This window comes from Pan paniscus, chromosome 6, assembly GCF_029289425.2.
Source record: "Pan paniscus chromosome 6, NHGRI_mPanPan1-v2.0_pri, whole genome shotgun sequence".
Classification (NCBI taxonomy): domain Eukaryota; kingdom Metazoa; phylum Chordata; class Mammalia; order Primates; family Hominidae; genus Pan; species Pan paniscus.
This window is the reverse complement of record NC_073255.2, coordinates 103,959,126-103,982,404: the sequence shown is the minus strand read 5'-3', so window position 1 is coordinate 103,982,404 and position 23,279 is coordinate 103,959,126. Positions and strand designations below refer to the sequence as shown.

The 23,279-nt window shown below is 34.6% G+C and overlaps 1 long non-coding RNA gene across 1 annotated transcript in view; it reads left to right on the top strand.

Annotated features, from left to right (window-relative positions):
- Positions 1-788: 788 nt before the first annotated feature.
- The window catches only part of LOC134730802 (uncharacterized), a 767,202-nt gene continuing 744,711 nt past the window's right edge, over positions 789-23,279 (top strand). The window contains exon 1 of the long non-coding RNA XR_010112768.1: positions 789-2,606. This is a non-coding gene — a long non-coding RNA (uncharacterized LOC134730802). The remainder of the gene's footprint in view (positions 2,607-23,279) is intronic.

Sequence of the window (23,279 nt, the reverse complement as noted above, 5' to 3'; positions counted from 1 at the left end):
TGGCTCCCAGCTACATCCATGTTCCTGCAAATGACATGACCTTGTTCCATTTTATGGCTGCATAGTATTCCATAGTATGTATGTACCACATTTGCTTTTTCCAGTCTATCACTGATGGGCCTTTCAGTTGATTACATGTCTTTGCTATTGTGAATAGTGCTGTAATGAACATATGCATGCATGTATCTTTATACTAGAATGATGTAGGAGTATATACCCAGTATATACCCAGTAATGGGATTGCTGCATCAAATGGTATTTATGGTTCTAGATCTTTGAGAAATTGCTATACTGTCTTCCACTATCATTGAACTAATTTACATTCCTACCAACAGTGTAGAAGTGTTCCTTTTTCTCCACATCCTCATCAGCATCTGCTGTTTCTTCACTTTTCCTAATTGTCATTCTGACTGGCATGAGATGGCATTTCATTATAGCTTTGATTTTCACTTCTCTAATGATCAGTGGTGTTGAGCTTTTTGTCATATGTTTTTTGGCCAAATGAATGTCTTCTTTTGAAAAGTGTCTGTTCATGTCCTTTGCCCACTTTTTAATGGGGTTGTTTTTTCTTGTAAACTTGTTTACATTACTTTAAATTAACTATAAAACTATATTCTTTATCTACTTGGGATCTGTGGGAATTTTCTGTGTAGATAGCATATCCATTTCTTCATATAAGGAACTTCCTAACTGTAGGAAAGAACTACAGTAATTTTCTGCCTTTTTTTCATCCCAACACACTCATGGGAGATGTCATACTACCACTGATAGGCAAAGTTCATGCACCAGTCCAGTGACTCTCCATGTTTCTGAACAGGGGCTTTCAATACGCTCTTCTTGTACCCACTTTCTACGAAGAATCCCTACCCTATAATTGAGAAATTTCCCTGAGCATGAGGAGTTCTGCAGACCAACTTTTCAGTGAAACTGGTAACAATTATTTTTGAAAACAAAAATTTAAAGTATCTGGAGAAAGCCTTACCAGCATATAGCAAATGAAGAAACACTCACAGAAATCTACTAAAACTAAAAAATACATATGTTAGCAATATTTGAACCAAAATCTACATACTTCCTCCCCTCTCCCAGCTCAGTAAGGTGGAGACTCACTCCAAACTGCTGCCGCTGAAAACACAGGGTTTCTTCTCCCTCCTGCTACCAGTCTGAGGGCTATTTTCCTGGGAGGAGTAGGGCATTGACATTTCTCATCTTTACCCCAGCTACCTGTTGCTGAGGCTAAGTGTTGGGTGAGTATCACCAAAAGGTATGGAAATAAAAAAAAAAGATTAAAAATAAAAAATTAAAAAGCTGACAGAAGGAAGAAAAAAATAATATATATTTGTAACTTATTCGTCTTCCTATTCATCATTTCTCTGTCTCTTCATTTGTTCCTGTGGGTTTCAGTTACTATTTGGAGTCATTTCCTTTGCCCAATAAGCTTTTCTGCTCATCTACTTTCTTTGTGTTGTTGTTGGTAAATATATTAATTTTCTGCATGTTATAGGCCCAACAATATATTATGTATGTATTATTTTATACAATTGTGTTTTAAGTCAGTTAAAGAAGAAAGAACCAGAACTATACATCTCTAATGTCTTTTATAATTACATAGTTACTTTTCCCAGTGCTCTTTATTTCTAGTGTGGATTTGACTTATTGTCTGGGATCACTTGGTTTCAGCCTAAAATACTTCCTTTAATATTCCTTATAATGCAGGTTAGCTAGCAACATATTTTCTCAGGTTTTGTTTATTCTTTATTTTGCCTTCATATTTGAAAGGCAGTCTTGCAAATGTAAGATTCTTGGTAATTTGAACACTTTGTTATCCCACTGCCTTCAGGACTCCATTGATTCTGATAAGAATACAGCTGTTAACCTAACATCGGTTCCCTTATAAGTAATGTATTTTTTTTTTTTTTTTTACTGCTTTCAAGATTTTTTCCTTGTCTTCAGCTTTCAGTATTTTTACTATTTGTGGGTCTCTCTGTGTTTATCCTACTTGGAGATCATTGAGTTTTCTGAATGTGTATATTAATATTTTTCAGCCATCATTATTATTATTATCATTATTATTTTGAGACAGGATCTGATTCTGTCACCCAGGCTGGAGTACAGTGGTGCAATTATAGCTCACTGCAGCCTTGACCTCCAAGGCTCAAGCAATCCTCCCACCTCAGCCTCCTAAGTAGCTGGGATTACAGGCACATGCCACTATGCCCAGCTTATTTTTTTCTTTTTTTTTTTTTTAAATCATACTTTAAGTTCTAGGGTACACGTGGGTCTCGTTATGTTGCTCAGGCTGGTCGTGAACACCTGGCCTCAAGTAATCATCCTGCTTTGGCCTCCTAAAGTGGTGGGATAACAGGTGTGAGCCATAGAATCTGGCTTTTATTTTTTCAAATATCTTTTCTACATTTTCTTTCCTATCCTTCTTGTAGTCCCATTATACACATTTAGTATGATTAATGGCATTCCATATTCCTCTGATGTTCAATTCATTTTCTTTTTTTTCCCCACCATTCTTCAGATTGCACAAATTCTATCAATACAGCTTGAAGCTTGCTCTTTCTTCTACCAGTTCAAATCCACTGCTGAGTCCCTCTAAGGTAATGTTAATTTCAGTTGTACTTATCAACTCCAGAATTTTCATTTGGTTCCTTTTTTTAAGAAATATAATTTCTATCTTTTAATTAATATTCACTATGATGCAAAATTGTCATCATTTCTTTCTCTGTTTTTTGTTTTGTTTTGTTTTGTTTTGTTTTTTTGAGATGGAGTCTCACTCTGTCACCCAGGCTGGAGTGCAGTGGCACAATCTCGGCTCACTGCAACCTCTGCTTCCCAGTTCAAGCAATTCTTCTGCCTCAGACTCCCGAGTAGCTGGGACTGCAGGTGCACACCACCATGCCTGGTTAATTTTTGTATTTTTAGTAGAGATGGGGTTTCACTGTGTTGGCCAGGCTGGTCTCAAACTCCTGACCTCATGATCTTCCCACCTCAGACTCCTAAAGTGCTGGGATTACAGGTGTGAGCTGCCGCACCCAGCCTCTTTCTCTGTTTTTTAGAGATAGAGTCTAACTCTGTCACCTAGGCTGGAGTGTAGTGGCACAGTCATACAATCATAGCTCACAGTAACCTTGAACTCCTATGCTAAAGCAATCTTCCCACCTCAGCCTCTTGAGTAGATAGGACTACAAGTGCATGCCACTAAGCCTAGAACATTTTTGATTCTTTTTTTGACACAAGGTCTTGCTATGTTGCCCAGGCTGGTCTATAACCCTTGCCTCAAGCAATCCTCCTTCCTCAGCCTACCAAAGTGTTAGGATTAAAGGCATGAGCACCTGAACAAAGCACCAACTTTTATTTCTTTAAATGACGGGTTGATGGGTGCAGCAAACTGCCATGGCATATGTATACCTATGTAACAAACCTGCACATTCTGCATGTGTATCCTAGAATGTAAATTATAATAATAAAACAAAACAAAACAAGAATGGTTTCCTTTAGTTTTATGAGCATATTTATAATTGCTATTTTGAAATTTGTTTGTGTTAAATCTGACATTTGATCTCAGTCACAGTCAATGTTTGTGGCCTACTTCCAGCTCCCCCTCCCTGCCCTCCGCCATACACAGGTCATATTTTGCTGTGTCTTTGCATGTATCTTTTTTTGTGTTGTTAGAAACTTTATATTTTGGATAATATACTGTAGTAACTCTAAGTGCTAGTCTCTCCAAAGATTGTTATTATTATTTGTTTGTTTACTTATTTAATGACTGACTGTATTACTTCAGTAAAATCTATGTCTCTTCCTCATCTCATCCCTCTGGCAGTGTGAAGTCTCTGATGTTGCTCCTCGGGGTGTAATGTTAGATAGGCCCATAGTCACCTGCAATGATAGTGGTTTTGACTGGGCTTTCTTTGACTGTTTTTCTTTTTCCTTGATCAGACACAATTTTCCACTTAATTAATTGCCAGCCGATTGCTCTGTTTTCAACAATGTCTCAGGCATAAATTGCTGCACAGCAAAATCCAATCAGATCTGGGCACTTTTGAAGGAGAAATTCTAAGGCCAGATATTTGCAATTTAAGATGTCTCTTTTCCCATTACTTTCTAGTAAACTAGCTGTCCTACAGCTTAGTCTATATGTCCAATGACCCCCACTCATCTTCAAATTGCCTTATATCACAACTTCCACTGTTTTTGAGAGCACTTTTAAGCTTGTAGTCTTTCACATGCTGTTGTAAAGGAAGTCAGTTTCTTTGGGAAGAGATTTGGAGCTCCATTGTATGACCTGCTTTTTTCCTCAGACAAAATCTGTCATCCAGTTTCTGGTGTTGGGGGCAGGGACAATGATGTGTTTTTCCCTGAGTGACATTCTTGCTTTAAAAGTTGTGCTTAGTGGCTGAGGAGAGTGGTAGCACCAGGTAGCCTCTTTTGGCATGGAATCCCAGTGTTACAAGCCAAGATAAACACAATTGGGGCGCCAGTATTCTCACAGCAGCATCCCCAAGATAGGGCCTCTCTCGCATCAGTGGGGGCTGCTGGGCAGAAGGGAACCATCCCCTTTCTCTTTCTGATCACAAGCCAAACGGGTGGGCCAAGAACACAGAGGAAACAGGATCCCAAAATTGAAATCTGAGCTGGAGCTTCTTATATGCTGCTAGTTAAACGGACGGGCATATTTCTAGCTATGTGGAGAGTAACATTGGCAGAGCTCCCCAGGATTCTTGCAAAGTACAAATCATTAACTTCATTGATATCAATAAACACCACTAAGAAGCTTGTACAAACCATCACAAAATTTGTCACAGACTCATTACATTGGTTAACACAATGGGCCTCTAACAAGTTTTGAGGGAAAAAAAAAGATCCAAAATTATTTCTCTGTTGTAAAACTCTCTTCATTGTTAGTCATCGAAGTTAATCTGATTCATAATCATATATTTATTTAATAAATTTATATTTTTAGTTGTGATCCTCCAGAAGAACTTGAGACAAGGATATAAGTGTAGATATTTTTGGGAGAATTTCAGCCAGCAAGGAGATGTGATGGAACAAAGTGAATGATTCATTAAATAAAGAAAATTCTATTTCAGGTTGTAGTATATATTTTACATTCATGAACTATGGAGGCTCAATTCTACTAGCAGCTCTTGGGTAAATGGCTTCCAGAATTGTTTGCCTGATCTATGAAAGGCTGGGCCATTTATCTCCCTGCTGCTTTCTTCTACTGTCTGAGAGTTGCCTATAGGGGCCTCAATCACCAAAACTTTTGGTAAGCATGTGGACAGAGGCCAATATAGTTATAATGGTATTGAAGAAGGCACTGGGGAAAAAGAGTGACAAGAAGCTCAGTATATGAATGGGGACAGTGTCAGCACCAGGTGAGTCTGGTCTCACTAGAACTGTGTACTGCAGCACAGGCTACTGTCTGTGGTAAGAAGATGTATCATAAAATACAAAATATATCTATTATTTCCTGTCTCTCTTATCTTCTGGACTATGAGCCACACAGTCTGTGTGTGACTTAGAGCTCTGACTGTCTATTTTATTTTCAATGACATAATGAATGCCTAATATTTCTCAGATGGATGGGAAAAAAAAGACAGAAGGAAGGGAGCAGGGGAGAAGAGCAAGAAGAGAAAGCACAAGTCAAATGTCTATACAAAGTAATACATGAGTATCACAGGGCTGCAGAGGTGATAACAGTGGCAAAGATTGCAGGACCATAAAGCATGACAGAGACCAAAAAGAAAGTAGAATAATTGCCATTAAGATTCTCAAATTTAAAAGTCATCTACTTTACAGTTTTAATTCAAGTCTACTCAAGAGAATTAGTTACTATGATTCCAATATCAATTAGTAGCATCTTTCAAAATGAACTCTTTCATTTCTATTCACTTTTCTGGGACGTTTTAAAGCTGAGATAACTTGGAGAGAGATAAAAATGAGTTCATTTTTCTTTTTATGTATAGAAACCTTATCAATTTTTTTTTCTGACAACTGTCAGGTTTTTTGCTGCTTTGTCAAGCAAAGCGATAGTAGTCTTACAGCCCTTGGGAATGCAAATTTCAAGTCAGAAATTAACTTTTGTAGCAATACAGAGTACACAAGATAAACAGATGGTTCTGTAGGCTCAAAGAAGTATTTTCATATATTTATTTATGATGCTTACACACACTTCATGTTTTGATAGATTAGTGACTGGAAGCTTCATTAAAGGAGACTGGCATGATGTGAAATTATCTGAATGAAAAGATGTTGCTGTTATGTCTGCATTAGGTCTAATTTTTTTAGTAGAGAATAAACATAATATTTTACTTTTAATAGTCTCATTGTAAATTTTGGGTTCGCGTTTAGAAAAGATACTTTTCTTTTGGAAATGATTGTAACTAAACATAAATAGAAGGGGAGAGAGAGCATTTCTATTAGATTGCTCTATTGCAGACTTCCTTTGATTTTTTTTTTTTTTTTTTTGGAGCATTTTGTGAAAAATAAGAAAAGGAAATAATGATTTAATAATTACCTTAATAAAGGTTTGGTAGAATATGCATAATGAAATTAATAACAAACAGGAGTAAAGACAAGAATTAAACTAATAGGTAAATGTTAACGTTAATTTTCTAGATAGTCCTTATTTAAAAGAGAAAATATATATTATAATAGCCTATATGACTGTAAAGTGAGAAAAACTGCGTTAAATATTACATTGAAATACCAGTTAAAGTTTCTAAAAATAAGATGATCTACATTGTTTACATTTATTTGTATGTGGCAAAACCTAAGTAATTCAGTGAAAATTTAGTATTGAAATATTCTTAAATGAATTGAGTGATGAACAAACGAATGAATGAATGAAGAACCAATGAGTATACATCTAGTAAAAAAATACTGTTTGATTAACTTCAAGTATCTAAAATAATCCCCAAAACAGAGAAAGGAAAATTGTTGCCCCTAAAATGCCCTATTTTAAATAATGGATGAAATTCATTTAAAAAAAAACTTTTGTACTTTAAAAGAATTTAGACTCAACAGAAGAGTTGCAAAAATAACATTTAAAGTTCCCTCATATTTCATGTAGCTTATCCTAAAGTTAATATCCTACATACCCACTGCATAATACTCCAAACTAAAAAAATAACTACATAACTTATTCATGTTTCACCAGTATTTTCACTAATATCCTTTTTCAATTTCAGAATCCAATTTGGTTTCCCACATTGCACTTCATTATTACTAACCTTTTTATCCCCCAATCTAAGACAGATCCTCAGTCTTTTCTTGTCTTTCTTGATCTTGACAAGTTTGAAAAGTACTGGTTAAGCATTTGGTAGACTATCTTTTAATTTGTGGTGTTTTTCTATTCATAGTATAGTCAAAGAGTATAGTATTTTGGGGGAGAATGTTACAGAGATGATGTGTCTTACTCAGTGCATCAGATCGGGTGTAACATAATATTTATATTATTACAAAGGGAAAAAATTAGTAATTTTGCAATGTCTGCCAGGGTTCTCCAATATAGTGTTATTTTGTTTTCATTTGTAATTATAAAATATATCAGGGGACATATTTTGAGAATGTGAAAATATTGTTTGTCCTTAAATTTTTGCTCATGAGTATTACCATAAATCTCTGGATCTTGCCTCCAGCAATTATTACTGTTTTACTAATAGTGTTTTTCTATTTCACTATTTCCATATTTGTTAATAGGGGTTATTCTGCAAGGAGGAATTGTTTCTCTCTTCTCCATTTTATGTATTTATTCAATCATTTATATCTCTATGGACTCATACATATTGTATTTGAGTTATAATCAAATGCTGTTTACTTTTGATACAGAAATTGTTCCTACTTTCACCATTGGGAATGTTTTCAGCTTGGTTGTTATATCTTTTTGGCATTTTTTTTTTTTTAATTCTGTTAGCACATCATTACTTTGTGTCAGGGTAAGATGCTCTGAATTCCTCTTATATTTTCCTAATCTCACCCTTAGAAACAGCCGTCATTTGTCAATGAATTTGATATATATTTGAAAAAAGCTTGTTTTATTATGTAAAATACATGTAACATAAAATTTAGCATTTTAATCACTTTTAGATTAATATTTTAGTGGCATTAAGTGCCTGTACATTATTGTGCAACCATCACTCTTATTCATTTTTAGAATTTTTCATCTTAAACTGAAATTCTGTACCCATTTAATAATAATTCTCCCCTGGAAACTACCATTCTATTTTTGGTCTCTATGAGTTTGACTTCTATAGTTACCGCATGTAAGTGAAATCATACAAATGTGTCTTTTGTGTCTAACTTATTTCACCTAAAATATCTTCAAGTTTTATCCAAGTTGTAGCATGTGTCAGAATTTTATTCAGGAAAGAGCCATTTTTAATATTTTTATGTAATTAGTGTTCTTATAAAATTTTACTTATGATATTAGAATATCACTTATTCATGATCATGAGATCACTATATTTTATATTAAAATATTATCTTAAATTTCTAGTGAAAGAAATGTTCTAACATTTATAAATCTATAACTTGCAAAGTGTGATAACTCCTTTAAAAATATGTTTGAAATGTCCACTTCCATTAGTGTACAGAAGTATGCAGGGAAATATTATCCCAACATTAAAAATGAGAACATTTGAGATATCTACAAACAGAATTATTTTAAACCTATCAGAACACTTAGGCTACAAATAACCTAATTACCCAAAATCCAAAATATGGATTTCTTTAAGAAAAGATGTAATTGTATTTTTTTCTCTTCATAGTGAAGTAAATATAGGAGAAATCATCATATACACATGTAAATAAAGCAGATTTTAAAAATTGACACAGATTTTGTATATTTACTTGTTATAATGTGATGTTTTGATCTGTGCATACACTGTAGAAAGATTAAATCAAGCTAATTAACATATCCATGACCTCACCAACTTATTATTTCTGGCAAAAGCACTAAAATCTATTCTTTTAGCAACTGCAAAACATAACAATACATTGTTATTAATTGTGGTCATCAAGCAGTGCAATAGACCACTAAAATGTATACATCTAATCAAACTAAAACTTACACCCTTTGATCAACATGTCCCCATTCCTCCACCTGTATTTCAAATTATATGATCCTGCAATTCCCCTACTGGTTATATATCCAAAGGAATTGAAATCAGTATGTCAAAGAGATATCTGCATTCCCATGTTCATTTCAGTGTTATTCACCATGATAGCTACAATATGTAAGCAGCCTAAGTGTCCATCAATGAGTGAATGGAAAAAAAAAAGTAGTATAAACACTCACACACAAACACACACACAACGGAATACTATACAACCTTCATAAACAAGGAAATTTTATCATTTGCAATGACATGAATGTTTCTGGAGGACATTATACCAGGAAAAGTAAGCCAGGCACAGGAAGATAAATACTACATATTTTCACTTATATGTGGAATTTAAATAAGTTTACCTCATAGAAACAGAGTGTAGAAAGGTGATCACCAGACTGACTTTTAACACTTTTTTTTCAAGTTTAATTATGGACTGGGGTAGCAACTTAGATTCTTTAGGACTCCCAAACATATGGTAAAGAGTAAGTATTTATCCAATTGCTAACTTTTCCAAAGGCCATTGCTGAATGTTCACCAAAAAAAGATGAGAAATGGGCTATAAAAACTCTTAAACAGAGCATGATGCCTTCTGAAACACTGGCATATCAGTCACTCTGTATTTCAGGGGTGGAGTGGAAGAACAAAGAATACAGTGAATCCTTCCTGCTTTCCAGGCACTATAATGAGTGTAAGGAAGTAAATATCTACTTTTGTGGGAAAGAAAAAATATCACAGATTGGTTTAGAGTAACTGACCTATTTTTTATTATAGTTTAATGATGTGAGGTTTTTTTTGAGATCTTATGATTTAATACAATGCTAATGTCTTAATCTCAGTTAACATGCCTATAGAAAAGCCTAGTTGCTAGGAAACTAAGAACTAAGCCAAGATATGATTGTACTCAGTCATTGTGATGTATGCTAACTATTAACAATTAGAAATAGCCTGTTTAGTATAGGTCTTGCTAAGGAATTTTACTTTGATTGGCTCCTAAAATCATATGGAGGATGTTCATCCCTGCAACTTCTATTCCCTCAGTTTGATGAGATTTGGACCCAGCTCTGTAATGACAGGAAATCTTTTTTACATACTATTCCTGTAAGAAAAAAAATAAAATTGCCCATAAGCATAGCTCTCTTCCCAGATGTGTTGCACAAGAGGAATATTTATTCTACCGTGTACCTCAATTACCTGGGTATGCAAATATAAATGTACAGTCAGTTAAGAATTAACTACTCTACATCATAAAACGAAGAGTGTGGAGAGAAAAGATTTAAGGGAGCAACACAGGTAGGTTTCGTAAGGATAGTTTAGCCTTTGTGCTACACAATATTAACTGCATTCAAAACTCCAAAATAGTTCAGTAAATCTATTATAAATAAATGTTGTCTGTGAATAGCTTTTGACTGAGAGCAAAAAGGAGGCAATTTCAAAACCATGTGAGCCTCAGCATGAAACAGAAGAATGATGATACTTTAAAAATTCACCACCCAACAAGAGGAGACCCAAAGAATGAAAGTGCTGAAGAAATTAGCCAAAATTTTGAGGGGAGGTATGAGCTTTTATAGGCCACAAAATTGGTTGAGGAGTTGAAGGAGACTTTACCTGGATATTGTGCGCAGAGAGGCCACCCCTTGTTTTCTATGTTCTGTTTGTTTTTGAACTGAACTGGGCTCCATTTGCCCAGTGCTGTAAGACCAGATATCCACACCAAAGTTGGCAGCAGGAGAAAGGAAGCTGCTTATTGTCCGGGTGCCAAGCAAGAAGGATCAGGCAGCTAAAGCTTAAGTCCTAACCTCCTCCAATGGCTTACAAGGAAGAATTTTAAAAGGCAGGTGTAAATTTCAGGAAAACAGAAGTTACAGGCAAAATTGTAATTCAATACATGGAGATTACACATTGGTTTTGGCCTAAAAGGGTGAAATAACTTGGGCAGGGGACTAAAGGTCATAGAAAGAATCAAAACTTTTCTGATTTGCAATTGATTAAGGAAGAGAAGCTTTAAAAAGGAATTGGGGTCAGCAGAAAAGAATGTTAGCTCTGGCTCATGGTTGCAACTTTCCGGGACTGTAGGAAGGAAATTAGAACAATGAATGGTGGTAAAATTTCAGTTCCCCTTTGCTGGGGTCTATATTCCCACAGATCCATTTTGTTGGGGTCCAGTTTTCTGAAGAACACTCAGACATATGTTAAGATGTTATATTTAGTTTATCTAGGGAACAAAATGTGATTGTTGCTACCCTGGCTATTTTTAAGCTACTATTGCCTTCTTGCTTATCAAGTTGCTTATTTTCTTCTCAGGGCTAGTGAGGTGCCTGGAATTTCTTTTGAAGGAACCCAAGATTTTTCTCTGGGCTAGTGAAGTGCCTGGAATTTATTTGAAGGAAATAATTCCTTTATTTCCAGGGTTGGGTAGGTGCCCATAGGCTCCTAAGAGGGGGATCCTGATATATCATGTGTTTGCTTTCAGAATCTCCCTTCCTTATACTAAAGAAAGTTGAGAATACTACACTGCCCTCCAACATTGCCCTACTCCAACCACACAGTATTCTATTTCATCATATAAGTTTGTTTAAATGTCAATATGTAAAGTTTGGGTAATCAGCAAGATCACTGACCATGGATGCAGATCAAATTTGCTAATAAAATACCACCAATATTGGAATGAGGTTTAAGTGCAATGTGTAAGTGAAGGCCAAAATGTGAAGATTTTGTATTTAATAGCTTAGAGCCACAGATATATTCTGGAAATAAGTGTTTGAATTTAAAGATTTAGAGGATTAGATTTCAAGGGCCATTTACTTGACATGTAACTGGAGCCTGAATATTTAGTGGCAGTACTTTATCTCAGAAGAAAAAATAGATATGGGCTTGAGATAATTAAACTAATGATTAAAAGGAAAATATAGAAGCAATAAAAATCTTAATATTAATAATCTGAGCCAGAACAGAGCGAATCTGTTCAGATACACTGAGTACATATAAAGTTTCTTCTTCTTTTTAATTGATGAATATTGTATGGCTTGACATACATTTAGTGTGCATTCTCTTAAGCATTGTAGAAAAAAATAAATAGAATTGATAAGTTAAACTAAGAACATTTTTTCTAACACAGCCAAAATACAAGAATTTTACCATCCTATTGGCAAGTGATAATATATATATATAATATATATAATATATATATAATATATATAAAAGCAAAATAATCATAGCACCCTAAACCAGGTTTCTCTGTTTTCTTTTCTTGCAGACCCACTCTCATCAACATTTCTTTATTTGAAAACTTAAAACCTGCTTAGAAAAAAATAATCAAATATGAAAGTATATTAATGATCATTTAGCTCAGCAACCTCATTTTGTGACTACGGAAACTGACACTGGAGATTAAAAGGATATTCTAATTAGTGATCCATAGTATAAGTTTGCCTATTCCCAATATGTTAGCCACTAATGCTGCTCAGATTAACCTCACCAAAAACGTCTTTATAATCTCAGATTCTTTCCCGTTAGAGTGTCAAAAATAGTAAGTATTCTGAAGTATGTGTACATTAATGTTTTGGTAGTGGAAATGAGCAGCATATTACTAAATTTAATTTTTAACTTTTGGTTTGGTATATTAGTTTCTTCTCAGGCTGCTATTAAGAAATAACCAAGACTGGATAATTTATAAAGAAAAGGGGTTTAATTGACTCACAGTTCCACATGGCTAGAGAGGCCTCAGGAAACTACCATCATGGTTGAAGGCACCGCCTCACAAGACGGAGGGAGAGAGAATGAGTGCAGAGCAAATGGGGAAGTCCGTTATAAAACCAACAGATCTCATGAGAACTCACTATCATGAGAACAGCATGGGGGAAAACTCCCCTATGATTCAAATATCTCCACCTGGTCCTGATCTTGAGACATGGGTATTATTATTATAATTCAGGATGAGATTTGCATAAGGACACAGAGACAAACCATACCATTCAATCCCTGGCCCCTCCCAAATCTCATGTCCTCACATTTCAAAACACAATCATGCCTTCCCAACAGTCCTCCAAGACTTAACTCATTCCAACATTAACCCAAAAGCCATGTCCAAATTCTCATCTGAGACAAGGCAAGTCCCTTATGCCTATGAGCCTGCAAAATCAAAAGCAAGTTAGTTACTTCCTAGACAATGGGGGTACAGGCATTGGGTAAATGCTCCCATTCCAAATGGGAGAAATTGGTCAAAACAAAGAGGCTACAGGTCCCATGCAAGTCCAAAATCCAATAGGGCAGTCATTAAACCTTAAATTTCCAAAATGATCTCCTTTGACTTCATGTCTTACATCCAGGGCATGCTGATTCACAAGGTGGTGTCCCATGGCTTTGGGTAGTTTTGTCCCTTTGACTTTGCAAGGTACAGCCCCATTCCTGGCTACTTTTGCAGGCTGGAGTTGAGTGCCTGTGTCTTTTCCAGGTGCACAATGCAAGCTGTTGGTGAATCTACGATTCTGGGATCTGGAGGATGGTAGCCTTTTTGTCACAGCTCCATTAGGCAGTGCCCCGAGGGGATTCTGTGTGGGTGCTCCAACCCCACATTTTTCTTCTGCACTGCCTTAGCAGAGGTTCTCCATGAGGGCTCCATCCCTGCAGCAAGCTTCTTCCTGGACTTCTGGGCATTTCCATACATCCTCTGAAATTTAGGGAGAAGTTCCCAAACCTCAATTTGTGACTTCTATACACCAATAGGCTCAAGACCACATGGAAGCTCACAAGGCTTAGGGCTTGCAACCTCTGAAGAAATGGCCTGCACTGTACTTTGGCCTGTTTTAGCCATGGCTAGAGCAGCTGCAATGCAGGGCACCAAGTCCCAGGCTGGACACAGCAGCAGGGCCGTAGACCTGGCCCACAAAACCAGTTTTTCCTCCTAGGCCTCCAGGCCTTTGATAGGAGGGCTTACCTCAACAGGCTTTGACATGCCGTGGAGACATTTTCTCCATTATCTTGGTGATTAACATTTGTTTCCATGTTACTTATGCAAATTTCTAAAGTGGGCTTGAATTTCACCCCAGAAAATTGGTTGTTCTTTTCTACTGCATTGTCTAGCTGCAAATTTTCCAAACTGTTATGTTCTGCTTGCTCTTGAATACTTTGTTGCTTAACAATTTCTTGCCAGAAAAAAATTGATGATACCCTAAATCATCCCTCTTAAGTTCAAAGTTCCACAGATCTCTAGTACAGGGGCAAAATGCCACCAGTCTCTTTGCTAAAGCATAGCAAGAATCACATTTACCCCAGTACCCAAGAAGTTCTTTATCTTCATCTGAGACAACCTCAGCCTGGACTTCTTTATGCATATCACTATCAGCATTTTGGTTAAAGCCATTCAGCAAGTCTCCAGGAAGTTCTAAACTTTCCCACATCTTCCTGTCTTCTGACCCCTCCAAGTCCTTAGGAAGTTCCAAAGTTTTACACATATTTCGGTCTTGTTCTGAGCTCTCCAAACTGTTCCAACCTCTGCCTGATACCTAGTTCCAAAGTCGCTTCCAAATTTTTGGGTATCTTTATAGCAGTGCCTCAATCCTGGTACCAATTTGAAGTACTCACACTGCTATGAAGAAGTACCCAAGACTGGGTAACTTATTAAGGAAATAAGTTTAATTTAGTCACAGTTCCACATGGCTGAAGGGGCCTCAGGAAATTTACAATTACTGCACAAGACACCTCTTTATAAGGCAGCAGGAGAGAGAATGAGTGCCAAGTGAAGGGGGAAACTCCTTATAAAACTATCACATCTCAGCCAGTTGTGGTGGCTCACACCTCTATTCCCAGCACTTTGGGAGGCTGAGGCAGTTGGATCACAAGGTCAGGAGTTCAAGACCAGCCTGAGCAACATGGTGAAACCCTGTCTCTACTAAAATTACAAAATTAGCAGGATGTGGTGGTGCACACCTGTAATCCCAGCTACTCAGGAGGCTGAGGCAGGAGAATCGATTGAACCCAGGAGGTGGAGGTCACAGTGAGCTGATATCATGCCATTGTGCTCCAGCCTGGGAGACAGAGCAAGACTCTGTCTCAAAAAAAAAGAAAGAAAAAAGGTAAAAAAAACAAAAAACAAAAAACAAAACTATCAAATCTCATGAGAACTCACTCACTATCAAAAGATCAGCATGTGGAAAACTGCCCCAATGATTCATTTATCTTCCCCTTGTCCTGCCTTTGACATATGGAGATTATTACAATTCAAGGTGATATTTTGGTGGGGACACAGAGCCAAACCATAACACTTGACATCAGTGTAAACTTGACAAATTGTGAGGATTCCATTTCAGATTTCTATTTATGAGGAATTTGGGAACATGTATACATAGCATTTTAACCTTACCAATAGCTGATTTCCCACTATCCAAGAACTGATTTATTAAAGATGAAGAGAAAAAAAGAGCTCACTATATTATTTTTATATTTTTATTGTATCTCTTACTAGATTACTAAAACAGTGGTCTGTTTAGTAAAACTTCTGTACAGTTTTTGACTTGGAAGCAATGCAATGGCCAACCTCCTTCCATCTTCCCTGCTACAAAAACAAAAAACAAACATATATGTATGAAGTAATATAAAGAAAATAATAATCTCCTGTAGCCTACTAGTATTTTTTTCTTCCTCTGACTTTGCTACATAGAGATGGGTAGACCAATAAATGGAGAGAGATACACATTGCTCTTTAAGATAGCAATTTCATAATACATTGCTAATTTAGCAAGGCAGAAGATGTGACACATAATCAAAAGGAGGATCTGCATATTTATCTTTGTCATGATTACAATTACAGTGATGTTTAGTTGGGAATACCTAATTTCTCAATATGTCTATTGCTACACCTGAAAGTATATCATTAGTTTGTGATTTTTCTGGATATTCCCTGAAATCTGAAGCAACATGCCTTGGCAAGCTAAATAATTGCCTAATTCCTTAGTCATAATATATTTTTGTTTGTGATAAAGTCCTAGTTTACAAAAAATAGCAAATTGAAATTAAAACCTTCAGCCCTAAAATATGTATTCTTTTTTTTTTTTTTTTTTGGAGATGGAGTCTCGCTCTGTCGCCCAGGCTGCAGTGCAGTGCCACGATCTCTGCTCACTGCAAGCTCCACCTCCTGGGTTCAGGGCATTCTCCTGCCTCAGCCTCCCAAGTAGCTGGGAGCCCGCCACCGTGCCCAGCTAATTTTTTGTATTTTTAGTAGAGATGGGGTTTCACTGTGTTAGCCAGGACGGTCTTAACAAATGAAAATATTTTATAAATATTAAGATTAGTTAATAACCTAAGCTCTTTATATATTGTGTGCTATAAGTAAAAATATATACATATATAGACATATATGTACATATGTAATTGTTATATATGTGTATATAATATGTAATATATATGTATTTTATATATATATATGCTATAATATGCAGGTATTTAGTTTCTTTTATTATATATTATTTTATATAGTATAAATCTATTTTTTCCAGCTGGGTAAAGAGATATGTGGAACTGTAAATAAACCAACGTGTTGGGGTGAGATTGGAAATAAACCTGTGCTTTGTAGGTGAGAAGTAGCAAAATGTTGAATTAGCCAAATGAACCATAATAGATATGAAATATACAGAATTAGCCTCTCACCTTCTGGGAGATGAAACTTCTTAATGAACAGTCTGATGCCAAGTAAGCATCATGATAAAATAGTAAACTGGGCCAAACACTCTTTATATTAACTTAATAAACTTGGAAGGGAAGTGGATTGGTTGTTCCAGAACAGAGTAAATGCCATTGTCTTGGGAAGTGTTGGTGACATTACAAATAGGGACATTATAAAATAATAAGTTCCTTTATTATTTAAGTACAAAAAGCCTCATGAGCCAAAATTTTGTATTAATATGGAAGACTCAACCAACTATTTTTTTCACCATAAAATTAAGTTGAAAATCACTTGGACTTTCCCAACTCAGAATCTCTGAGTTAGTGTTCCTATTTCTTGAGCCTGATATAGCAACCTGAGTATTTCTACATGTCAGTAAGATTTAAATGACTATAGGATAATGAACAAATAAATCAACAGGATGTAATAACAGTAGCAGCTGTAGTAACTTTAATCAAACTTTTATAATTAGTTTTTTTCAGGTGTTTTAAATAGCCAAGAGTTTAAATATATTGTGATCATTATTTTGGATAAATTTAATTAAGCTTTAAATAATGTTTGATGAAGAATTCTTGATTGGAGAAATTTATTGATTTTGGTTTTTTTGTTATAAAATTTATAGTTAAATACTGAAAACAATATTTTATTAATTTAGCACCGAGCATTAGACAAACTGTGAATTATAAATTTCTCTATATACACAAAGTCCTTTGAGCATTAAAGTACTGAATGCTGACCTGCATATGGATGAGAGGAGTTTATCTAAGGCTGGGGAAAAAAACACACAAGTAGCAGCAGGATAAGCAATGCCTGGAACTCATAAAAAGCTGGGAAAGATCTTATTCCTACTGGACAAATTATAAAGGCCCCAGAAGCATCTTTCCTCAGTAGTTGGGCCAAATTAGTCCTTGACTTCTGGTGGCTCTTAAAATTCCCTAAGAAAACAAACAAAATAAACTCAGAAGCTTTAAACTGATTCCAAGTAAAACACTGAAATTCAGAACAAAGGCCATTACTGTTTCAAAGAATAAAACAAAATTCAGCACCTCACAAGTTAAAATTCATACATATGGCATTTAATAAAATTTTTCTGATAATATAAATAAAAAGAGAAATACAGCTCTTACCAGAATAAAAATCAATAAAAAAGATCAGTAATTGACAGAGATAGTAAATTTAGCAAATAAGGACCTCAGAACAGCTATTATAAATATCCTCTATTTGTTGAAGATGGAAGAGGGAAATGTGAACATGATCGGGTTAGAATTAGAAGATATGTGAAAGACTTAAGTAGAACTTGTATCAATAAAAAAGAAAATATCTGCAATAGAAATGCATTAGAATATGTTAAAATAAAATAAGAAAAGTGAACTATCTAAAATGAGGAAAAAGAGAAAAAAACAACTTAAAACAATAAAGAAGAGAGTATTTGTATGCATATAATTGGAATCACAGAAGGGGAAACAGAAAAAAATTATCGAAGAATAATGACTGAATATTTTATAATTTCAATGAAAATTATAGATTCATTTATCCAAGTAGTTCAACAAACTCCAGCACGAGATTAAAACAAGCACTTCACCAAGAAAAAAATAAGGATAGGAAATAAACAAATGAAATACATGTTCAGCATAATTATTAATCAGAAAAACACAAGTTAAAATTACAAGGAGATACAACTACTATACATTCATTAGAATGACTAATTGGCTAAATTTTAATAGTCTGACAATGACAACTGTTGACAAGAATGTGAACTATTGGATTTCAGATATTTTTGATGGTAGTGCAAAATGACTCAGTTACCTTGTAAAACAGTGTACATTTTTAGCAATATACATTTAGATATTCATTTTCCATTTGTTGCAGGAATCTGACTCCTAGGTATTTTCCAAGAGAAATAAAGTTATATGTCTGCACAACAGTTTGTACTCCAATGCTTACAGAAGTTTTACTCATAATAGCTAGGAACATGAAACAACCCAAATGCCTATCAACTGTAAAAGGATAAACACATTGTGATATATCAATGCAATGGATTGTATTCAGCAATAAAAAAACAAATTGCTGATATACTCTACAACATGGGTGATGCTTAAATTAGTTATCTAAGTGAAATCACCCAAACACAAACTAATACATACTGTAATTTTATAACAAACAGAAATATAGTGACAGAAACAGATCAGCATTTCCCGAGGATTGAGCATGGAGTTCAGCAGTTGACTGCGATAAGGCACAGGAAAATATAGGGTTAATGAAAACGTTTTCTCATGATTGTAGTGGTGTTTACATAACTCAATAAATATGTTAAATCTCATCAAATCACATATTTAAAATTAATTATATCATTGCATATAAGTTCATCTCAAAAAACTTGATTTTTTCAATTATAAAATATTAAATATACCATTTATGTCAAGTGATCACACAGTTCTAAGCAGCTGTGCAGTAACAGGTGCTAGGTTGGTTTGTCACATGTCCATAGAGTGTAGAATAAAGAGACAAGAAGACCAAATGGATTTAAACAGCTTACTACTTACAGTGATTGTAACATTCTGACACTTGCTTCTTTATCCCCACTCACAAGGCGACATAATGAGAGCCAGGTAAAGCCTGCACGCATTGGAAATCATCTCTAATCTTATGTAGGGGCTGCTGGTGAACTTGTCCATTTTCCCCTTCACAAAGAGACATTATCTTTATCACCTTGGATCATAAGCAAATCTCTCTGAGGAGGCAAGGAAGTTGTCTCTATCTTTATGACCCTGGAATGTCTCTGAAGAGAGACATATCCATGTAGTATTCTGGAATGGAAATATATCTGAGAAAATTTGCTGCTAAAGTTTTGATATGAAGAGATTCAAGAAAAATTGTCTTCCAAATATTCCTTTTTTGACATTTGGGTGTCATTTTATATCATTCTATAATTACATTATTGATATTACATGTTTGATATTTATGCCCTCACACAAGTGGCGTTCTTTGGTTTAATAGAAGATATGAAAAAAAAATTGGGTTTAGTAGATATCTAGGTAGCTAGTATGTGTCTTTTTTTAACTAGATGTTACACTACGTAATTAACAGAGGCACTGCCTACCTCTGTGGGGCATGTTGACCAGTAGGTTTGTACTACATTTCTATAAAGAGAAGTGTCATTTAGGCCGGCAACCAACCACTCCAAAGTCCTACAAGATTAAAAAAGAGCTTTATTTACAGACATTATTACTGAATTTTGTAGCTTTAGTTTTTTTGATCGAATGACCAATACAATTACAAACATTGTGTCATCCAAAATTTTGATAATAATGCCCTTTCTTTCATCTGAACATTTATGACAGTGATAAGTTAACAAACCATTAATCAAACTAATTGGATAGAACAGGAAACCAAGATGTAGCTGTCGTCCAGTTCATGTTTTTTTTTAATTTTTGTCTATAGTCTTTTGTTTACTAGGTGGTTTGCTGAAATATAGTTTCTCTGGTACAGTGATGATATATCAATCTTTTGATCTACTTAAAATGGACAATTGTTTAGTTTACTGATTCCTTAGTATTAAATGTGCCAACATATTTTTCTCCACATTTTTGATACTTTATTTTTCTTTGTGATTCTTTAAAAGTGTAAAATTAACTCAATTATATAAAGACAATGAAAACTGTATTGAGTTAACAAGTCACCCATATCTGCTGTAGCTACTGATGTTAAATTCTGAATCCGAACCCCAGTTGTCTGAATTTTAGTCTTGAAAATTTTATGCTGAGTAGGTCAGTATTAATTATTTGTACCATTTTATTTAAGGTATTTCTACAGTGAGATTAATGAGTGTTTTAATTTTCTAATGTTATATTTATATTTTCAATCTCAGTGACATTAAGGGAGCTCATTGCTTTTAATGATGTGAGCAAAATTAATTAAACAATCTATATTAATCTGACAGAGACTGTAACCTCATTATGAAAATGCCATGATGTAAATATGGCAAAATGTGAAGTGACGAGAGTCAAAGGATGAACATGTTTATTAACCCACCTTTCAAGGTTGATTTTAGGCTAAACAAGGCATGACTCTACTAGGGTCAAGAAGAATAAGCATCCTATTTAAAAATTGTATTGAAGCTAACTTACAAAGTTATACTCTGATGTATCACTTTGGACATTTAAAAGAACTTTCAGATTATCACAAAATCTAGAGAACCTCATAGCTTCCTATGCCAGTATTCTACAGTCTGTTTCTTAAGTTCCAGGCACAGTTAATGTTACGAGTTCTATGAAGATGAATAAGAGGAGACACTTGTTACTGACACTCAGCTAAAAATATTGATGAATTTCTAAGAAAACAAAGATAAGAAATATCATGCTGGTAATGTGACTTCATAAAGTACAATAAGAAAGACTTAGATCACAATATTGGGCACTATTTGAAAATGTTTATACATTTGTCACTGCATATTATGTCTTTTATAGAATTATCTAGGCTCACTTCTAGCCCAGAAAAATTAAATATTTTATTTCATCAACCTTATACAGTATGTAGGCCAACATGCTTATGTGTTATTTTTCACCTCTCAATAGGCATGTACATCCATTTAGTTGACATAAGTACTTCGAAATACACTTAAAATGCTTCTTTAATCTAGGATATAATTATGATGATGACAATAATGACAATAATTTTACTGTTTTGACATCCATCTTACACATGGACTGTTTTTTATCTTTGGCATGTTTCTCAAAAATAAAGTCCAATTAATATTATTTTTTAACGTCTTTTAACCATTCAATTAATCTATGTGATTCTGTGTTAATATCTCTGTATAGTAATATGGTAACAATAATGATGGTAACATATATCAGTGCTTATTATGTACTAAAGCTGAAGATCTTCATATATATTTACTCATTTAATATTCACCATAACTTAGTGCAATAGATACTATTATGTTTATTCTTATTTTAGAGATGAGGAAGTTAAAGTCCGTACAAGACAATTAATTTGCCTAAAGCATAATGGCTTTCAACTGGTGCTGTTAGGGTTTGAAATAAGACTTGCACAATCACTATTATATGTACACACATATTATCCACTCACATTATTAGAGACATTAGAACTGATATTAGCAGAAAGAAAAAGTGATTTGCATTTCTCATCAGATGTTTACTCTGAGATATATGCTCATTAAAGATAATGGCATGAATGGCTCTCTCACTCTCTGTTGTGTGAGTACAATTATATTGCAGTTAAATTCGTGCATTCCCAATGTGCAAAGTACTATGTGTACTTACTGCATTAAATGCTTTACATCTATTGTATCTAAGCCTCATAACTCCAGTGTCATAGAGAAAATATTACAAAATAATATACTACTAATAAAATAACACAGTGTTTTCTTTTCTAAAACAAATGAGGTCAAGGAATGCTCAATAACATTTTCTATGTCTTACCTAGAGCTACTTCTCTGGATATCCATGAGAATGTACACAACAAACAACTAAATCTGATTATATTGCCTATGGTCACATAGGCCATGTCATAGATATCATTCCTTATCCTAAGAGTAATAAAAAATATTAAGAATTTAAGCTAGATGGATGACATAATCAGGATACATTTTCAAAATAGCACTTAAGCCCTTTAGTGAAGAACAAATTGGAAGGACATCAGTGTGCATGTGATGAGCCTTATATATTGACAATCTCAGTGTTATGGGGTGAGGTAGTAGTAATGTGGACAAGGGAGGAGGCAACTGTGAAAAAATGAGGAAATTGAAGATACTTAGGACCTACTGATCGGTTGTATATATGTGTGTCTTTGTACTTGCACAATTTGTGAAAAAAAAATTCAAAAATGATGTCACAGTATCTTCTTTATACAACTTCTTGGATATGGGAAATATATATTTAAATACAGCACCTGAAAGGATACTGAGATTGAAGTAATTGGTTAAAACTTAAACATGTTGATTCTCAATTATCTTTGAGACATCTACTTGGAAATACAAAGTAGCTGTTGAATATCGGGTACATAGATCTCAAGGGATGTAAGATTAGGGGTGGTAAGCATATTTATATAAATACTAACCTAAACCACAAAAGTTAATAGTATCACCCAGAAAGAGGGTGTGAAAATAGAGGACCCAAGGTCAAGCTATGAGGTGCATCACCATCTGTAACAGAATCGAGTATTAAGACGAACCAGAAAAGGAGAATGAGGAGTGGCTAATAGAATCGGAGAACAACCAGGAGTGATTACGTTTGTTAAAATCTAAGATAGAGATTGCATGCAGGGAAGAAATGGTCAAATGGCTAATTTAAAGCTTAAAAACATGATATTTTATTTTGAATAATGAGAGCTGTTTTTCTGGAATAATGCTACCATAATCTAATTTTTTGGATAGAAAAGTGACTGAGATAACATTGAGAGTAAACAGCGAATAGTATCTTTTCTAAACATTTGACTTAGACTAAGAAAAGAACTACGATTCACTGGAATGGAGGGTT